We start from the raw sequence: 20,180 nt of genomic DNA on the forward strand, positions 1-20,180 counted from the left end.
CGTTCTATTTACTTTAAGTATCTAACCTAATCCTCAAACTTTCTTTTTTTTTTGTACATTTTCTCTCGCTATCACTGTAACGAGGAAGTATTACGTGTGAGATTTTCACGTAATGTTAATGTATCGACCTACGTTTAATTGCAAATCATTTATCTATATGATTATATTGCCGATTATATATATTAATGAATATTTTCTTCTATAATTAAATATTGATGCACGAATATTTAACATTCATTGGTATATATTTAATATTCATAAATGTATTCTTTGATTATATTATTTATATTTTTATACTTATATTCTTCCGAAATAATTCGTGTAATATTGATTATATTTTGTAAGAATAATCAATTAGAACTATTATTTAAATAAATAGCATCAATAGTAAAAAAGCACAATTGATTCTATCCAATAAGGATAAACATTAATCATTTTTTTGATCATGTAGGTGTGAATATACATATGTGTCGTTTCAAACAATAGAAATGTGACTACTCACTTCAGTTCGAAGAATTTCATTGAGAATACACATTCATATATGAAAATAAATGTCTTAATTTTAACTCGCTTACTTTATAAAGGATATCCAATTTTTATATTCAAATATTATACACTTTAAATTATATTCAACTCAAGATATCACTGATTTTGAACCATCGAATAGATCTGTCCGGATCCCTGATCGTAGAGATATTTTCGTTTCTGGCACGTTGCTGAGACCTACGTCGAAATACATTTAACGACAGCATTATGCAACCTGAGGACACAACCTCGAACGTCCTCTCTGGTTCACCATAATGTCCGATTCTTAACCTCTAGCGTCGATTATATTTAAAAAAATTCTTCCAAAAATAGTCATTAATTATCGATCGACTTACAAGTATATAAATAACATGTAATCATACGTTTTCTCTTTTCTCGTTAGCTTTCTTCCAATATTCAACTTTTCTCTCAATTAATTGCGCGAACATGCGACTTTTATCGCGCTCGTTCATCAAATTCCCTAGACTCTATTTTTAATCTTATTACAGCGAGAACTTTCTTCGTGAATTTAATCCTCGGTTATAGACGAACATTGTTTTAAATAATTAGCATGTAAATTGTAACTATCTGATAAGACTAAGTCGAGGTTATATCGTTGGTGGAAGTTTAAGGAAACTTAATAGTGATTCTTTTTTCTTCTTTAAGCAAGATTTATGCCACGATACGTGTAGAAGCATCGCTCGCCGTCAGAGTTTCGACATTTGTAGCGAAATTCAGGTTCGCTGAGTAGTCCAAATTGGATGAGTCTACTCCACTCAGCCTAAATGAGACGAGATTGGGTCACGACGAAACGTGCACCTTTACTTTTCTCTCTATTTTCTGCATACGTTGGTCTTTTCGTCTTCCCAAAATTCGACAATTTTGTATATGAAAACAGAATACAAAATATTTGTCGAAACATTTGCAACGATAAAAATTGTAAAAAAATATAAAATATAATTTTTCGGTTTTTTAATGGGTACAAATATTGTTGAGTTTTACTTTATGTAACTTACATCTTTTTATCATTGAAAATTTCAACAAATACATAGGAAAAACGATTTTGAATGATTTTGATGACTTATTGATTTCAAACGATTAAAATAATTTTTTTGATAGAATGTTGATTGATTCGTTGACTCGATCACTCGTTATGAAAATTTCAACGAGGAGAAGAGCTTACTTTTATTGACTTTTACTGAAAGATACACTTAACAGATCGACGAGCTGCAAATAAATCTAGAAAACAGATTGCATAAGCGTGCGTTGCTTTACACATTAGAATGTGTGCAAATATTCGTACGGTTCCTCGTAGATGAAATCGAGTCATTGTACACGAAAACACGCCCATTGCATAATCGCCCAATGCACTGTAGTCGATCAGCTGTTCTTTTAACTATATCTATGGAACTCTATTTATACGATCGAAATTTTACTAGTTTATCGAACTATCTAAAATTTTGGACTGAATAATACTTTTTTATATGAATCTTTATATGCAAATATGAGAAGAGTTATTTTATGCGAAAGAATTATTATAATTGCAAAATATAAATAAATATATGCAATATTTGATAGAAGAAAAGATGATAATTTATGGCCATCTGATTAAATCCTGTCTGATTTTTATATAACAAAAATAAACATTTAATGACAAATGAAGATTCTTCCATCAAGAATTATTATAGACAATCTACAAACGATTTTATTTTCCATAACTATGCATTTTTTAACATTAAAAATTTCTACAAATCTACGAATCCTAAACAATTTTTAATCAATACAAATTATCGTTTCGAAAAATATTTATTATTTCTGAAATATAATCCTCCAACTGTTACAATGTCTTAAAGCAAGATTAAAAAGAAAATATTCTCCGTCTGTCAGAAAGAGTCGATCAATTTCTTTCCTGTTCGAAATATACCTCGATCAACCATGATTGAAGGATCGCGGTTGAAGGGGCACGATCGAGCGTGGTTCACTTATATATGCAATTCACCAGGTGTAATTCACGACGAGACAAAGAATGACTCGTCGATTATTGGTGCGTGACGCTATTAGAGTACTACCTGTATGAGAATGGACCGTGCGAAAATACGATGAGAAAAATCGTTAGTCATCGCTTTCGCTCTAATCGTGTACGCTTTTGGATGAACAACGTTAAACAGTTTCCCTGAAAGTGACTTGCCTTGGCAAGCATGATTGAGAAATTGTACGACGGGGACGAGAGAATAATTGTGAAAATAGATGCAATTAAAATGTTTGTTGATTTGATGAGAAACTAATCTTCTTAACGTGATACTGATTAACAATTGATCGAAGATAATATTATTATATTTGGGAAAATAATTCTCTTCAAATATCTATATTTAATTATTCCGAAGAAACGTATTCGTAGAGGTTCGAAACTTTTTAATGAAATATAAAAATGAATTTATTTTTTTAAAATTAAAAAGAAAGAATATTTTTTCCACTCATTTAAATTAACATATGAAATGACAGAAGTGACATTATTTGAAAGCAAATTCTTCAAACTCAATTCTTTGTATTAAATTATAATCGCGTATGACGAGCATGGAATATAATTCACCTACGCACAATATATCCATTTAAAGAATATCTCCAATATTTTACAACTTCAAATCCCCATTTATCTTAACACCACGAATACAATCATTTAGAACAGTCGGTCTATTCAAATTAAATTTACGCCGTATTTCAACGCCGATCCGGCTAATCGCGAAAACAAAACTATAACACAATTCCAGCGATAAAACTCGACGATTTCGTAACTCGTGGAGGAAAGCGATGATAATAAAAAGGGAATACAGGACAAACCTTTCCTTCGTGATGATAATAAACGAACGTGTGTATCCACGGCGCTCTCTCTCTCTCTTTCTTTCTGTTTGTCGAACTGCGTATAATCGAGAAAGAGGCGGACGATGATCTTTGTATCTGCACGTGCGACGAGAAACAGGAGAAACGATTATCTCTGATTCAATGAATGTAAATTACAATTCGTTTTGGTTTTACAAGCGTGAACGAGCTCGCCACGCTCGGCTGTAACCGCGTCGGCGATGATTAATCGGTTGTTCGTTTTAATTATTTGCCGAGCAGATTAATGCGCGATTTGGTCTAAAAGTCGTATGTTTTCCACTCGTAAATCAACGTTTATGCCCCCGCGAGGACGGGAAGATCTCGAACGCCCTTCGAAGTGAATAACTTTGGGATTTATTCCCGCGGTTTGACGTCAATTTGATTTAGATTTCGCGGAAACGCCGTTAGGAAGCATTGTTTTCACTTTGCGAAACGGATGATTTATGGTTTTTTTTTTTTTTTTTTTTTTTTTTTTTTCCCACAAAACCACAAAAGCGCCAACTTAAATTTAAAAATTTTTTTTTTTTTTTTTTTTTTTTTTTTCCCACAAAACCACAAAAGCGCCAACTTAAATTTAAAAATTTTTTTTTTTTTTTTTTTTTTTTTTTTCCCACAAAACCACAAAAGCGCCAACTTAAATTTAAAAATTTTTTTTTTTTTTTTTTTTTTTTTTTTCCCACAAAACCACAAAAGCGCCAACTTAAATTTAAAAATTTTTTTTTTTTTTTTTTTTTTTTTTTTCCCACAAAACCACAAAAGCGCCAACTTAAATTTAAAAATTTTTTTTTTTTTTTTTTTTTTTTTTTTTTCTACACAAATCACAGAAAGCGTAAGCTTAAATTTAAAAATTAATTCTTTTGTTCTTTTGTATATTTCGATTTTAAAACTTTTTAATGTTATTTATCTTTTTTTCCTGTAAATCTTTGATTATGTAAAAATTTAAAATATTATCTTGTAATACTTGAAAAATGAGAGTACTTGTTGCACTACATATGATGAACTACATTTTTTGTAATCTATCTTGATATAGGGAAACATAAATTATTACTTTATTTACAATTCTCAATAATGTTATTGATTAATGGATTGATGGATTAAAGTAGATTTATAAAATGATTATAAAAATGTGGTATCCAACGAGTTATGAACGGGAGTTGATAATTTCATAGCTTGTAATATCGTAATTGAGAAAATAATTAAGATGGATTTATCACGAAATTATTATCTGTAATAATAATTTTCTGTGATAATTATTTAATTTTAAAAAGATGCGATTTTTATTATGAAAAATATAATAAATATGAATGTATAATTTTTCCATGCGCTAATTTTTGTTTATTATTTATATTATTTTGATAATACGATCATAAAAAAATATGTGTATTAATGTAAATTTGTATTAAATTTATTCATGGAAAAATTATTTATATTATCTATTAGCTTAAATTTTACAGAATATTTTCTTACTACCAAACAAATAACAAATTCTTTTTATTCTTGATGCAACCGGATTTACAGCACAATCGAATTTGTATAATAAACTTATTCTATATTTTACAAAGTAGATATTCTAAATATATATTTCTGATGATCCCATTATTAGTCACGAGGCATGCCTCGAAATAGACTGATTTTGACAGAAGACGATTAATATTTAACTTTCATATATTTCCTTTTCACTTTATTTCATGTTATATGACTGAATCCAATTTATGGAAACCTTTTCGATTCTATCTTAACGATATGGTTTTGGAAAAACTTTTCTTTCTACAAATTCTCTTCGATGTAAATTAAAAATATTTAATGTATCTTACATAGCCGAGACATATATTCAACAGCCAAGAAATTCTTGATCCAACAACATCGTTCACACGTTTATCATTTTGGCTCAAACACGTGCTTTTTGACGCAAACACTATTGATTCGCACACAAAAACGTGCACTGATATCTCTAAAAATAAACGCTCAATGTCTTCATTAAATTGCATAACACACGGATGCAAGAACATTCACGCGTAATATAATTGATATTCGGACCTGTCGGAATTATTGTTGCCAATAGAACTGGTGTAAAGAATTAATTTTGAACGAAAAATATTAAAATTAGAAGAGATTCTGATCGAGACTGATTAACAAATTTATTCAAATAAACAAAAGTATTTATACAGTGAAATATAAATAGGAAATAGTTTTCTAATTCTTTATTACATAAAGAAATAAAAATTTTATGATATGCCAATTAGTGAAAAAAACTTTCTATTTTGCTGACAAAAAGAAAAATCTTCTATTTATATTATACTTCTTTCTTCCTTTTCTTCCTTTATATTAAATAAAATATCTGAATTCGATAAGCAAAAACAAAATAATTATATATATTTTTTCTTTCCTAATGCGATTAATATATGAATACGATTTATAGAATCAAACCAATAGATGACTAACATGTCATAAAAAGAAACTCATTTAGATGAAGAATGATAAAAAATAATGTGTAATTAGTTGTTTACCACGAAAACCAATCCCTACACAACAAACAAATAGGAAACGCACGCTATATGACCGAAGCCAATCCGCACTGGACGCATAATGAAGTTCCTGGTGAAATACTACGACTTCCTAACCGTCAAGTTTTCCACGGTGAGGCTTCAATTGCAGATGAAACTGTAGATTACACTTTAGCGTTCCAGTTGTGAATTGTTGGCACAAAGTGTCGGATCAACGTGATTGTTTAATAGTTTCATGATGCCTCATGTGATTTTGAAGTATTCGTGCCTCTTAAAATATTATTTCTTCTTATATTGAAATATTCATTTTTGTTTTATTAATATAAAACAGTTAGTTATTTATAGTGTACTTAATTTAAAATTCTCAATTGAGTTAATTTTAAATCAAACTTCAGGTTTTTGTTTCAAAAAATTATTAATTAAAAATATTCAATCGAGGAGTTGCGAATACTTTTCTAATCCATTAAATATATACATAATTTATTCATATTGCATGTTGTAGAATAAATGGCATGGCTAATAACTACAAAAAAGCTTGTTGATAATTGCATTTTATGCAACAGATAGTATTTAGAATAGATTTATAAAAGAAATGATAAAAATCTGATTAAATTAATATGAAAGATAAATCAATTTTTTGAATATGAACTTTTAATATGATTTAATTTGTTCACTTAAAATATTATTTTTAAGCACGTTTTAATATTCAATTTAATACTAACTTATATAAAATTATTTTGTATATATTTATTTAGCAAAACAATTGCTTATTTATTCAAAATCACACAGAAAATTAAATTAATATGTATATCTAATATAATAAATTATTGAAATTAATTTAAATTCAAAATTAAATTAAAATAGAGAAATAATTAAAACATAACCTTTTAGAAAAAAAGAATTTAAATATAATTTTTATTTCATATTGTTTTTCAAACAAATCAAATCTTTTTAATTTGAAAAATTATGCTAATTATCATGTTTCATCAATAAAAATACTAGTAAAACGTAAAAGAATGAAAAAACACAATAAAAGAATGAGAAGTGAAGTAGAATGAATTTTATTAGGAAAGAGTGGCAAGCTGACATTATCGATAATTAGTCGTATAAGAAATGGCGGCTGATAATGGAGCATTCGCAATACGCGACGACCTTTCCGATATCCCCATGAAAGAATGGCATTATGTCGGAGAGGTTAGCCGCGCGAAGAACACGCGTTCACCGCCATTATCGTGTTACCATTAAACTTTTCTTTTTCTATATTACAAATGATAATTGAACAATTCTCTGAATTGACTGAGGCATGACATGACGCGAGGATATAAATATTGTGATATGAAACCGGAAAAATTCGTATGTTCTGTGTTTATCAGGATCGGGAAATTATTCCTCGTAAAAGCGTACAGATGCGTAGTAGAAGTTGTTAGAAAATGTTAACGAGTAATCAACGATTGTTGCTAATTGCTACTAGTTATTTACATAATTTATGAAATAGATTACTGTTTTATTGCTTTCGAAGTTATTTGCTTTTTTAAATAAATAAATAATTAAGAAAATAATATGTTTATAGAAAATTTAAATAAAAAACAAAATCATATAAAATCAAATAAAATATATAAAAATAAAATACAAATATAAAATACATTAATAATTATAATTAATGTAATTTTGCTAGTTTAGGTTAGATTAATATCTAGATCAATATCTTAGCAAATTATAAACTATGATATAATATTTAATACAATAGTTAATATTTCTTTAATATTATTTTTTTAATAGAAAAACGTGGAATTATTCCATTAATGAATATTAGCTAATATATATAAGTTCTATATTATTATAATCATATATTTATATTATATGATCAATAGGTTATGAATAATTAAATACTGTATTATTTACAGTTATATAAATTTATTAATTATATCTTTTTTTTTAAATTTTCTCATTAATTAAAGACTACATGCAATATGTTTATTAATATGCAATAAACTTACTTGAATTTTTTTTTCCTGAAGTTTTCATTCTTCATTTTTTCAAATATGATATCACTATCAAAACCATCAAGCAATCTTCAATGATTATCCAACAATGAAATAAAAAACTAATAATATAACTGTTATTAATTATCCAGTTTGCCAAATTTGTAGCAATCACAATAACACTTTTCACTAATTAAACGAAATGCTAATTTTCTAATTTAACCGCCCATATGATCGTCACAATTTTCACTTGAACAAGATTATTATATTTTCCGTCTCTTTAATCAATTTTATCAGTTACAATACATTAAAAACAAAAAATTTTCATTAATTTTTATAAAACATAAAACGATATATACAAAATATACGATATATAAAACGATATATAACGATATATAAAATGGAGAACAAACAATATAAAAGAAAAATATGGCGATATTACAACGAACTATGGTGGCGCTTTAATCGATTTTCAATATTCTTCAATAAATTTTTTACGTAATTTGCAACAATCGAAATATTTTCTATATTATTATGAGATTCTTAATTGTTCATTCATAAGTAGTAACAAGAATAAAATTTTTAAATAAGACTTTTCTGATTTTTCATTATATTCACAGGTTTCTATATAAATGCAGCTGCACTTTGATAAAGGATACACGGATGTTTGGTTCAATTGATTTTAACTTCGTTTATAGATTTTTTACATAATTATAATAGATAAAAATTCTTAAAGAATAATAAATATAATTATCACTTTTAAAAGTAAGAGATTTAAAACGCATAATCTTTTGAAAAATAAATTTTATATTTTTAATTACGTTTATGTAACGTATTTTTATTTTTTTAAAATATAATAATAATTAAATAAAATGTAGACAAATAAAAAACATAATGGTAAGTCTATTAGAAAAAATATTTATATTCTTTAATAGCTTTAAATAAATTTTAAATAAATTTTATTGCCAAAAACGACGATATATGTATTGATATTGCATATTATCTTATTATAATATATTTATTAAATATAAATTTAAATATCAAATATTATTACATATTAACAATTCCATAAATAATTTTATCCTATTTCCCTTCTATTATAATTATAGACTTAATGTTTATTTGACTATGTTCAGACGAATAAACTATCGATTATCATTCTAACCTCGTTTTCGCCTTCGAGTGATCGTTCGTAGCTCTTTCTTTTCTTTCCAAATTAATTAGTGGGTAATCGAATAAGGTAAGAGTGGTTTATATGCTAACTTCATAATTAAAATAAACTTTCCTTGTTATCATATATATCAAATATTTTTAAACACGAATCAAAGTGTGTGTATGTATATATACTTGTTGAAAATATAAGCCAATCAGTCGATCGATTCTAATCGTATTCTCAATTTGTTTCGCGACGTAGTTTTATCGAGACGTCTATTATTTTTCGATGACAGGTGCTCAAAAAATGGCGGAAAATGACAAAGACTCAATGAACTTTATCAAGTAAGCACGATATGAAATACAGTGACACGTCAATGCAATTTATCAGTCGTTGCCCTGTGGCCTTCTTTATGAAAATTATTCGACTGGAACGTAGCCAATAAAATAGACAAGTTTCATGGCCATCAAAACAAATATCAAGCACGACTGTCATGATTTGTGAAACAGAACGAACAATTCTTTGTTTTCTTTATTCTCGCGTGAACGTTGTCTTAGAATGGTGTTTAAGTGATTGTTATAACGTCGAAAAAATATTCGTTATAATTGAACAGTTCTCTCGTCTTCAGTAAGTCGACGGTGTATTGCATAGTGAAGTTGTTTTATTAGAATTTTGCTATTTAATTAGACATGTTCTTTTTAGTAGTGGTTTTTAACGATATCACGAAATTATATTATGGCGTATGTAAAATAAATTGAGGTTATTTATTTTGTAATTAATGTATTGAACATATTAAATAGTATATAATAATATTATATTCAATAAATTTAAATATGTTAAAAAAATATTTCAATAAATATGAGAAATTTTAATTGTAATTGCTAATGCATTAAATAAGAAGTTGAATAACTTAAATATTTACTTCGTAAATTTTGTTTTCTTTGAAATTTCTTTGAAATTTCATTAAAATTCTTATATATTATTAGATTTAAAAATATTGCATAATAATAAATTTTATTTTGTTTTTTTTTACTTTGCGCTTTTTTCATTACGTATATACATAGCTATTTGCTTTTTTCTTGTTCTAAAGTTGTCACTCTTTGTGCTATAGTATTATTCATTTTCACATCATAATTTGCTAATGTTTTAGCTCGCAAATGTCTTTAATATGATAAAAATAAAATACATATTTATAAGCAGTTAATAATATTATGTATTTAATAGATTCACAATAGATTGGCCAATCAATTAATAGTTTTATTTTTTTTGTTTCAGGTGAGTAGGCGCTCCAAAGAACGTGCATCTCTCTACCAAGAGACGGGGAGGGTGAGTTAAATTAAGTTGAAACTATAGTGACATTAATAGATAGCAAACACTTTCAAATAGAAAAAATTAAAGAAAAAAAATCCGCCATTTTCTTAAATTGATTTAAAATCTAAATAATTATGGAACAATCAATCAAACTTTTCCATATTTTTTTTTTTTTTTTCTAAGAATTCTTTTGATTGATTCTTTTGATTTTTTTAATTACATGTGTATAATAAATAATATATTTAAAAAATCAGATAAGAAGAAAAATAATTTTATTATGTATGATCTTTGAAATTTTTATTGCAATATTGGACATATAGAAAATTTCTATTTCCATTAGAAAATTCTAATAATTATTATGTAATAGAGATTTTACAAATATATCACATTCATATAAATTTTCTAATATGTATTTATGAATTGGGTTGTACATTTTATACATTTTTACACTTTTGAACTCCCCGTATAAGGAGATATGCATAAACAATTATTAAATACTTTTTTTACCACACTGCTTTCATGATTTCTAAGCAAAACAAATATTTCCAAAGATTTTTATTTTATAGTTACGTTTGAGAACCGTTATCTTTCTTCTGACATATGTATACATAAATATACAATGTATACTACCTACGCAAGAAAATGTCGATACAAGCCTGTTTGATTATCATGCATGTTACGTTACATGGGACAGGAAGGACCTTTTAATAATTTGTATCTTTGTGTTCATTCGACACGTATCCATTCATCGATACGAGGAAACATTTATCGAAACGTCGTGTTCGTATTTGCAAGACGAAATTGAATATAAATGGAAACACGTTATTCGATTAATTGGTTCCCTTTTTTTTTTTTATGATAAGATATTTTTGCAATATTCGGAAGCAACAGAATTAAAAGAGGTAACGTTTCAATTAGAAAACAGTGAACAATTTAAATTATGCATTTCATTTTATTATAGATAGAAAATAATAATTTGAAGTGAATAAGATTAATTAATCTTCAAAGATTAAATATTTTGATGTATCTTTTAACAATTCCTTCCCATTTTATTGCATTTACATTATAAAAATTTATAAAAGATATTAAATTTCTGTAAAATTATTGAACTTTTTCCTTTAATATTATTCTATTTTCATTTATCCTAGTTCTGTTCTTTCGATTATTTTTTAATATTTTTAATTAGAGCGAAATCTATTTCTTTTCAATCCATTAATTTTCTTTTTCTTTTTCTACCATTTACCACCTAACACAAGCAACTTATAGATATAGAATAGAAAAAAGAAAGAGAATGAAACAAAGAAGAAGTGTCGAGAAACTTCTGTCAATAAATCGAAAAGTGGAAAGAGTTTTTTTTCTTCTCGGAAATATACCTTTCGTACGTGGATCGTTTCTCGATCATCTTCCACTTCAAAGAATATACACAAAGAGCGTCTCGAACGATGCGATCTTGCCCGATTGAACTTTGAATAAGCTAGGTGAATTTTAAAATCGGCGCGTGTAATCTGTCGTCGGGTTATGGCTCGTGTTTATGGCGGTCACGTAATTTCGTTGCATCGCTCCGCCGGAACGAGAGTGCCGCGCTAACGAAGACGAATCAATTATATAAACAACTGGGTCAGAAAAGTTCACGGTCAATTTCGCCCGTGGGATTGTGAGTAACTGGATCCCTGATACACCGTGCCCGCGAACCTAAATGAATCCGATTCCTCGAATTCTTTCCTCTCGATGAGCTGTCTCTTCTGCGAAAGGCGAGCTTTGATTCGTTTTATTGAAACGTCTTTGTTAATTTCTCTCTTTTTTGAAGGCTAGGGAAGTGGGATGTATTATTTTTTTATATACCTCGTGTCGATATATGAGACAATATATATATCAATCTTTTTTTTTTTATCGCGCGTAGCGATGGGTTTAAGTATCTCGCAAATAGAGAAAAATTTGTTTGATTGGATCCGAATTTTATATAAATATTTTGGAAAATATGGAGAATAGAGAGAGATTTGAATCTTTTATAAGTGATTTAAAAGATGAAATATTTGAATTATACTCGATAAGTTCGAAATTTTTATAAGTGTTTTATTAAAAATTTTCATAATAAATCGTAATAAATATAATTCACGTTAATCGTATAAAAGATCAGAATTATTTCTCGATTACTCAATAAATGTTTCCTCTTATTTTATCGATTTAAGTTTTAGCACTTTATTTATAATTGCCATATAATGTTCTACTTGATATAGCATATAAGAAAAATGGTATTTTTCTTATTCGAGGGATTTCATACCTCTTCGAAATTTTCATCACGTTTTCTCCATGATCAACGAATAGTTCGTAAATCATAGATATCGATAATGGAGCTCGATAAAAGCGAAAATAATTGGATTGAAACTTCTTAATGTTTCTCTCAGGTTTGTATCTAGCAAAGAGTACTTCCTGTTTTCAAACTTACGATAAATCCTACCACTTATCTCCCTTTCTCTGGCGATAGTTTTGTCTTTTGAAAATATGCGAAAGATAAAGTCAGGTAGTCGAGCTAGGCTAAAAATCTCACTGTGCTTTTCTTTGGCTCGTGACCAACTCGTGATCCATCTAATGGAAAATCTTCTACGTGCTCCAGACGTTTAACCCATTTGACCTGAAGAGGTTTTGAGAGTTATTGAGAGAAGGACTATGCTTCAAGTTTGATTAAAATTTTATTCAATTTTGCTTCGAATTGTGTTGAGAGATAAACGATTATACTGTCCTCCACTTTTACTTACCAGGCAATCGATTAATGTTTTTAAAACTTGGAAAAGAAAAGAGACACTGAGAAGTAATTAAATTTTTATATTTTTAAGATCAAATTTGAACTTTTTAATTATCTACGTAAATAATTGAAATATTCTTTCTCTCAAAATATGGGAAAAAATTATTCCCCGAAGCGATATAATAATTAAAAAAAATAGAATCTAAAATATTTAGATTTTTCTCTAGATATTTAATACAATTAATGTTTTACTTACTTGATAATTAATTAAGTAATAATCTCATATCTCACTTCTTACAATTCTTACAATTATTTATTTCTGAAATATCTAATAAACGATCATAATTGAATAACATCGCAAAATGTTATAAAACTAGCAAATAATAAAGCTGATTAAAGATATTTATTTTATATTTAATGAACACGCGACACGATACGTCAACTTCTCACATAATTTAAAACAATGAAACTGCACGCAAGATTTTCACGCAAGATTTTCACGTTCCCTGATGATAAAATTCATTTTCTTTTCCATATCGATCACGAATTTACAAATTTAATCTCGTCAAAATTAATTCTCTCCCTATCCAACACTTTATTATTTGCTTTCTTCGCGAAGGATTGACGCGTAATAAATTTTTGAAAATTCAACAAACACGTAACGCGCGGACATTCTAATGTTCGTTTGGTATGGTTGCGATGGAAGAAATGTAAAACAGGATGTGGCAAAGAATGGCATGAGGGTAGCGGTTATTGGTAAAACGAGCTTGATTTACCAATCGAAATCGCGGTTTTCTTCGCGATCGATATCGTTTGTAAATAAGCTGACGTGATAGATTTAACGGCAACGGGATGCCATGCGTTTTGATCGATTGTTTTTTAAAACGCCGATAATAAGCGTGTCTGATTAAGGAACCCTTGCTGACAGTATCTCTGGCAGGCCGATGCATTCCACAGTTTATTCTCACACCTATCAAATGATTGTGTGCGAAAACATTTACGATTGAATCGTGCAACAAAGAAAGTGGCGAGAATGTTGGGGGATTGCGTTTGTTCGAGCGCGTTGACGAATGAAAAGGAGAACAATTTGGAAAATAATCGTATTATGATACGGGTATTGATGCGTTAAACACCTGAGTTCTTTGTTTTTTTATTTTTAAAATCTTAATTCCAATTTCGTTTGCGTGTAATATACAATCAATCGTGCTTCTTTTCAATCTACTCTTCTCAGGGCTAATAATTTTTCAATTTATTTAAAACTCGAAAGCAAACTTCGATTTATTAGAATTCTATACGTTCGAGCTTTTTAATTAACGTTTAATCGAGTGGATTGACAGATATTAAATTCACTTAATCGAACGTGAATCTCTGTCGTTATGTGAATATTGATAAATTTCATTCGGTCTTGATATAAAATTAAATTGAAGATATAGATGTAAATGAACGTGCTCTATATTTAAGTAGAAATGTATCTACCATAATTACAGCTCTCTCGTGTAAAACGTTCTTCGGGTAAAAGAAACTTTTCTGCAACGCAACACCAGAATTACATTTCGTCTGTTTCACCGTGATCAAAAACACATATCTAAATCACCTGGGTAAATTCACTCTACAACAACTATAACAGCTTGCTTTCTACTCCTATTCCTCGTATCAAACCGACATACCAATGTTTAAAACGCTTAATAAATCCTCCTAAGTGAAACTTGAATTAAATATTTAATCATCCGTTTCGATATATACGCGTTTTTCTATTCGAATTTCTATTCGATTTAACTCAAACGTAATGGAACGACAAATCCTTTAATTATATTCAACACTTCTAACTCGAAAACCGCTTTCGTTCAGTTGATGTATACAATTTACGTTTTAAATCTTAGTTCCTCGTTTATATATCAGTACGTGAAGCGAACAATGACTAGGGCTAGTGATGGGATCAAGTATCTCGCGAGTTCGATCAAACTTTGATTGAACTCGTACTTTGTATGCAGATATTCCCAATATAAACTTAAACCTATGCAGTGAAATGCAGATTCAAACACTTTTACATATATTTTGAAGAACAAAAATAATAATTTATTTCGCATTTGAAATTTTCGTGTGAATGTTTTATCAAAAAAATTCTCTGATCTTGCTTTTAAAATTAATTATGGTTTTGTGTATAATTTAATCCTACAAATTCTTCTTTTGTATAATGATCATATCCTCAAAAACAAGAAGTTCTCAAGAGAAGAAAAATATTATCAATAAAAAAAAAAAAAAAAAGGAAAGTAAAAGCTTTGTAAAATATCTTATTAAATTTTTAAATAATTCAATAAATAAATTGCAATTATAAGTTGTACATTTTTTGATTCGAATACTATTAAAAGATTCGATTCTTTCCAATATCCAAGTACGAAATTTGCAGGATTCATTATTCCAAAGAAATAAAAAGAGTTATATAACGCAACTCAAATGTTGCAATTTGAATATTCAGAAACATAAAATTTGCCATTTAGAAAATAAAATTATTTTTTATACATGCTAAAAGTGCAATGGATTGAATCTCTATTGGCTCTGATACAATATAAGGAACGAGGCGCGTTGTTAAAGTTGCATCTTGGATGATACTGGCATCCATAGAACTCGATCCCATCCCTATCGGTAAGATGGCAATCGATCGTGCGAAAAGGAGGTGTGCCTTGGCTTGATTCGACGTCAATTATTCCTCGGCGTCAACCTATTAATTAACACCGTCCTGTCCTGTAACTTTCTCCACCGTGTCGTGATTGTTCCGAGAGAGGCTCTCGAAACCACCTCCGCTGGGTTGCCTCGGATGGAAAACGGAACCCATTTCGTAGAAAATGGGTCGTTGCACACCCGCGAATTAATTAGCGGCCGAACAACGTGGACGCCTAATTTGGCGAAGACGTTTAACGAGGGCCGTTTATAATCGAGGAATTCGTGGCCCTCGAATGGATGGAATGGATAGAATCTAAATGTTTTGCAACTTGATTGATCTTTTTCACTGAATAATGTATCATTTATCTCATCGATTTTTTTTCCTTTTAGATTTTTGGAGAGTTTTAGTTAGAGCGTGTTTGGTCGATAAGTGTTATCTGTTTATGCAAATTTATATTTGTATTGAATCAATGGAAAATTTTTTTCTTTTCTCGAATACTTTATTTTTTTATATGTATTTATATATCTGGATCATGAGTGAGTTGTGATAAACATGTTTGAAATTAAAATTGAAATTATTTAAATTGTTCAATTATTGATTTGAAAGTTACAGGATTTTTAATTATTTAAATTAAAAATATATATATATATTATTCGTGGAATGAATTCTAAAAATCTATTTAAGAGGTTAAAGCACATAAAAATTTATTAAATTGTAAGTAATTTAATTTAAGAGGTATCTCATTGTGTTTCTTTTAATCTTTAAAATATTCCACGAATATATTAATACCTCTATAAATATATATATATATATATGAAATTAATAATTTAAACAAAAATTCGACGAAAACGTGCAATAATTTAAATTGTGCAACGTTAAACAGCTTACTAGTTGATCTTGAATTAACTTTGATACCGTGAATTTTAGTATTTCCCAGCGACCTTTGGCAACGTCATCGTGGCCTAGATCAGAAATTATTAGCACGACTTTAACAATGCAACCAGGTATAAAAGAATGAAGTGTTTTCAAAACCTGCGTGCCACGCAGATGAATATCGTCGAAAATGTATGTACAAAGTCACAATTCTTGATGGAAAAGATCATTTTCCACGTTTTTACACGGGCATTCCTTGCCTTTCCATCATTTGTTGGAAACTTTCTTTCCTGGCTTTCGTTGGAATAATATTTTTGCGGTCATTTTTTTAAGATAATCCTTACATTTCGCTCGAAAGATCAATAAATAATTTCGAATTAGACGATGACTCTATAAAATCAATGTTCTCAAAGACGAAACGTTTTTTTATTAAAATTAAAATTGTATATTATTTTTAAATAAAATAAAATAATTACGTAAATGTAAAATTAATTTTTTGGATAACTATATAATTTTTTTATAAATTTATCGGTAATAGTTTTATATATATATATATTTTTCCAAAATTTCTTCAGCCAGAATTTTACTTTTGCATAAACATTTCCTACAAAAATTACACAAAAAATTCATAGAATCGATGATAATTTTTAATTGATTTGCAACAACTAATAAATTAAAAAGTTTCTTAAAATATATGGAAAAGAATTTTCCATATGTAATTAATTGCTATCCTAACATTCACTCGCCTCCATTAAATATTCATCGCGATTAAATGCTTTAATATTCAATGATCGAAAGTTGGTTTGTGGCGTTTGGTGAATTGTAGGGGAATTGCAGCAAATCGTTAAATAGTTCATATAAATTCACTAGTTAACTGAGAATTCGCGTTGATTGGACGCGTGTCCCGCCGGGTTTTCGAAGCCTTGGCATTAATGGAATTTATAAGTTCAAGCTGAAGACCAAGAAGAAAAATGGCTCCCTTGGGTGACACTCCCGTTAGAAATTATTAAGATCGTCATCATCATCGATTATCGATTCCTCGAAAACAAAAACCACGTTGAAATTATTACATATTCTTTCGAAAAATTTCGAAATAAATTTCGAAACGTTGAAATCGGCAAATCTTTATATACAGATTAAAATATCATAATATATGAGAAGAAAAAAATATAGAAGCTAATAAAAACACTCGCTCGAAACAACGTTTATTAAAAATTATTCGATTTCGACGATTTAGACGAAGTGCAATCAAGATAATATAAAAATAATTTCATTAAATTAAAATCTATCATCTATCTTCGATAAATTGTATTCGCAGGAGTTAAAATTTTTTTTGTAATAAAAAAGAAAAAAATGAATGGAAAGAAAGTTTAGCTGGAAAAAAAAAAAAAGATGGAGTCAGCCTCCGACTAGGAGGTTAAGAAACGAATAGAAGGCAGTTAAAGGTATTGATGATTCACGAGAATCTCTCGGCGTGCAGTAGACGAGGTCTTTGAATTCGTTGTATTATGATACAATGCCAAGCGTGGGCCGAGAAGATTCACAAATCTAGCATGCGTGGGCGGTGTGCGTGGATGCAATATTAATCACTCGTAAATGAGAATTTTGCTGGATTAGACGTTAACCTGTGAAGACTATGATCTATGAGCATTACGGTGTCTTGTCTCTGCACAAACTGTTTGATCTCTCTATCCTTGACTCGACTTAAAGCTCTTTCTTATTTCTTCTAATTTAAAGCTTCCTGCCAATTTCTTTCCTTTTCCAAGATCCATTTCAAAAGTCTCTCCCTTTGAAACCAATCTTAATTTGCCAATATTTACAATATCGATTCCAACAATTTATTAATATTCTTATCAAAACAAGAATTCTTATATTATTTTTTATTAGGAATACTTTAAATTCTCGAAAGGAGAAAAATTTATTCACAATTGTTTGCAATTCAAAAATATTACCATCGATTTATCATTATCTGAATTCTTTTGAAATCATCAAAAATCAAAATTTATTTTAAGAATCCAATTCTTACGATACTTCTGTATAAAAAAAGATAAATGGGGAAAGGAAAGAAAAAGCATTTTTCAAATATCCCTTAAACTTCATTTTAAATTTTATTCATATAAAATAATACTTGTACGGATTAACCTTGCTCGATAATCGATCATTCGAACAAAGAAGATAGAAGCACGTTGATTGACGACATTAATGAAAAAAAATCACAGCAAGTAGTTTTGCGTCGCAGATGGTAGACCGAATCGAGATATCTGCATCGGCTATCATTTCGCTTATCTCTAGCCTCGATAAAAGCTGCGAACGATCGTCTTTCGTAGTCCCAAAGGAAATAATCTAAGGCCCAAGTTCGAGAGCCAAGATTCTCTCGAGTGGGCGCTAAACACGTGGATGCACGTGTGATGAGTATTCAGATATAAGGATTCGCAAATGTCCATAGGCTCGTAGTTCGACAGAACTTTCTTAGCTTAGGCACTTCATTTGCGTACAGTCGTATCTTCTGGCAATCGTTTATCGAATGTGATTCAAATATATTTTTGATTTATTGTTGAGGAAATTTTGCAGGAATGTTGGTTGGGATAAAAGAGATTTGGATGAGATGAAATTGTAGATTTTTTTGTAGCATAGAGACGATATAAGAATCGAGGGATATTTTTATAAATTTGTCTTGTTTGATTGAATATTTAAAAAAGTGATAAAATTCATTTAATTGATAAAATTTTTGTTTTTTTTTATATCTCATTCTCTTAATTTTAATTTTTGGTATAATGATTTTTTATGGATCCATTTTGAAAGTTTTTAAATTTTTAATCATCTACATAGTTAGTAACAATTAATGATTCTTGTAATGGAATTAAAAATTACAAGTTTTACAAGTGTTTTATTTTTCGTTTCACAAATGTTTACATGTATATTTTAAATCATAGAAGTTACAATTGAGCAATGATTAAGTGTTACAATCATTATTGTATCATATGTGTATGATTATTAGAGTCAAATTGATAATTTATCTCAGTTCTCATATCTGTTTAATAAAACATTCGCAAAAACTATCTATAGAATAATCTAATCACGCCAAATGATTGAAACGTTTTATGCAGTTTGAATCATCGCTGATTCAATTAATATAATTGACGCATTATATTTTTCCAATCTATTGCGACGATTTAAATAAACGCGTTTGAGCGTTTATTATTATTTATTAAAAATGCGTTTCAATGATCGATATATCGTAGAAAAATTTCAATATAATTATAACAAATTCTGTCAATGGTTGACTTGGCTGAAATAAAAAAATGGAAGGCTTGAAAGTTCAAATTCCTCTACGAAATCCTTCCATTCTACAGTAAGACCTTCGAAAAATTACTTTGAAACGAGGACAAACTTCTACAAACGACGCCCGCTTTCATATCTTCTCCCTAATGCCATTATTTAATACCTCGGGGATCTTTTAGACGTCCCAGTTCGTCTTTTTACGCCATTTTTAAAGAAAGAGAGAGAGAGAGAGAGAGAGAGAGAGAGAGAGAGAGAGAGAGAGAGAGAG

General features: G+C 28.7%; 1 protein-coding gene across 5 annotated transcripts in view; it reads left to right on the forward strand.

Moving 5' to 3' along the window:
* The window catches only part of LOC102679312 (dual specificity tyrosine-phosphorylation-regulated kinase 4), a 176,900-nt gene that overhangs the window by 71,534 nt on the left and 85,186 nt on the right, over positions 1-20,180 (forward strand). For 2 of the 5 annotated variants that reach the window (XM_031514073.1, XM_006608736.2), the window contains exon 2: positions 10,317-10,367. The exons of the other annotated variants lie outside the window; for them this stretch is intronic. The gene's annotated coding sequence lies outside the window, so the exon portion shown is untranslated. The remainder of the gene's footprint in view (positions 1-10,316; positions 10,368-20,180) is intronic. 5 annotated transcript variants of the gene reach the window in all.

Source organism: Apis dorsata, unplaced genomic scaffold (assembly GCF_000469605.1).
Source record: "Apis dorsata unplaced genomic scaffold, Apis dorsata 1.3 scaffold_44, whole genome shotgun sequence".
Taxonomy (NCBI): Eukaryota; Metazoa; Arthropoda; class Insecta; order Hymenoptera; family Apidae; genus Apis; species Apis dorsata.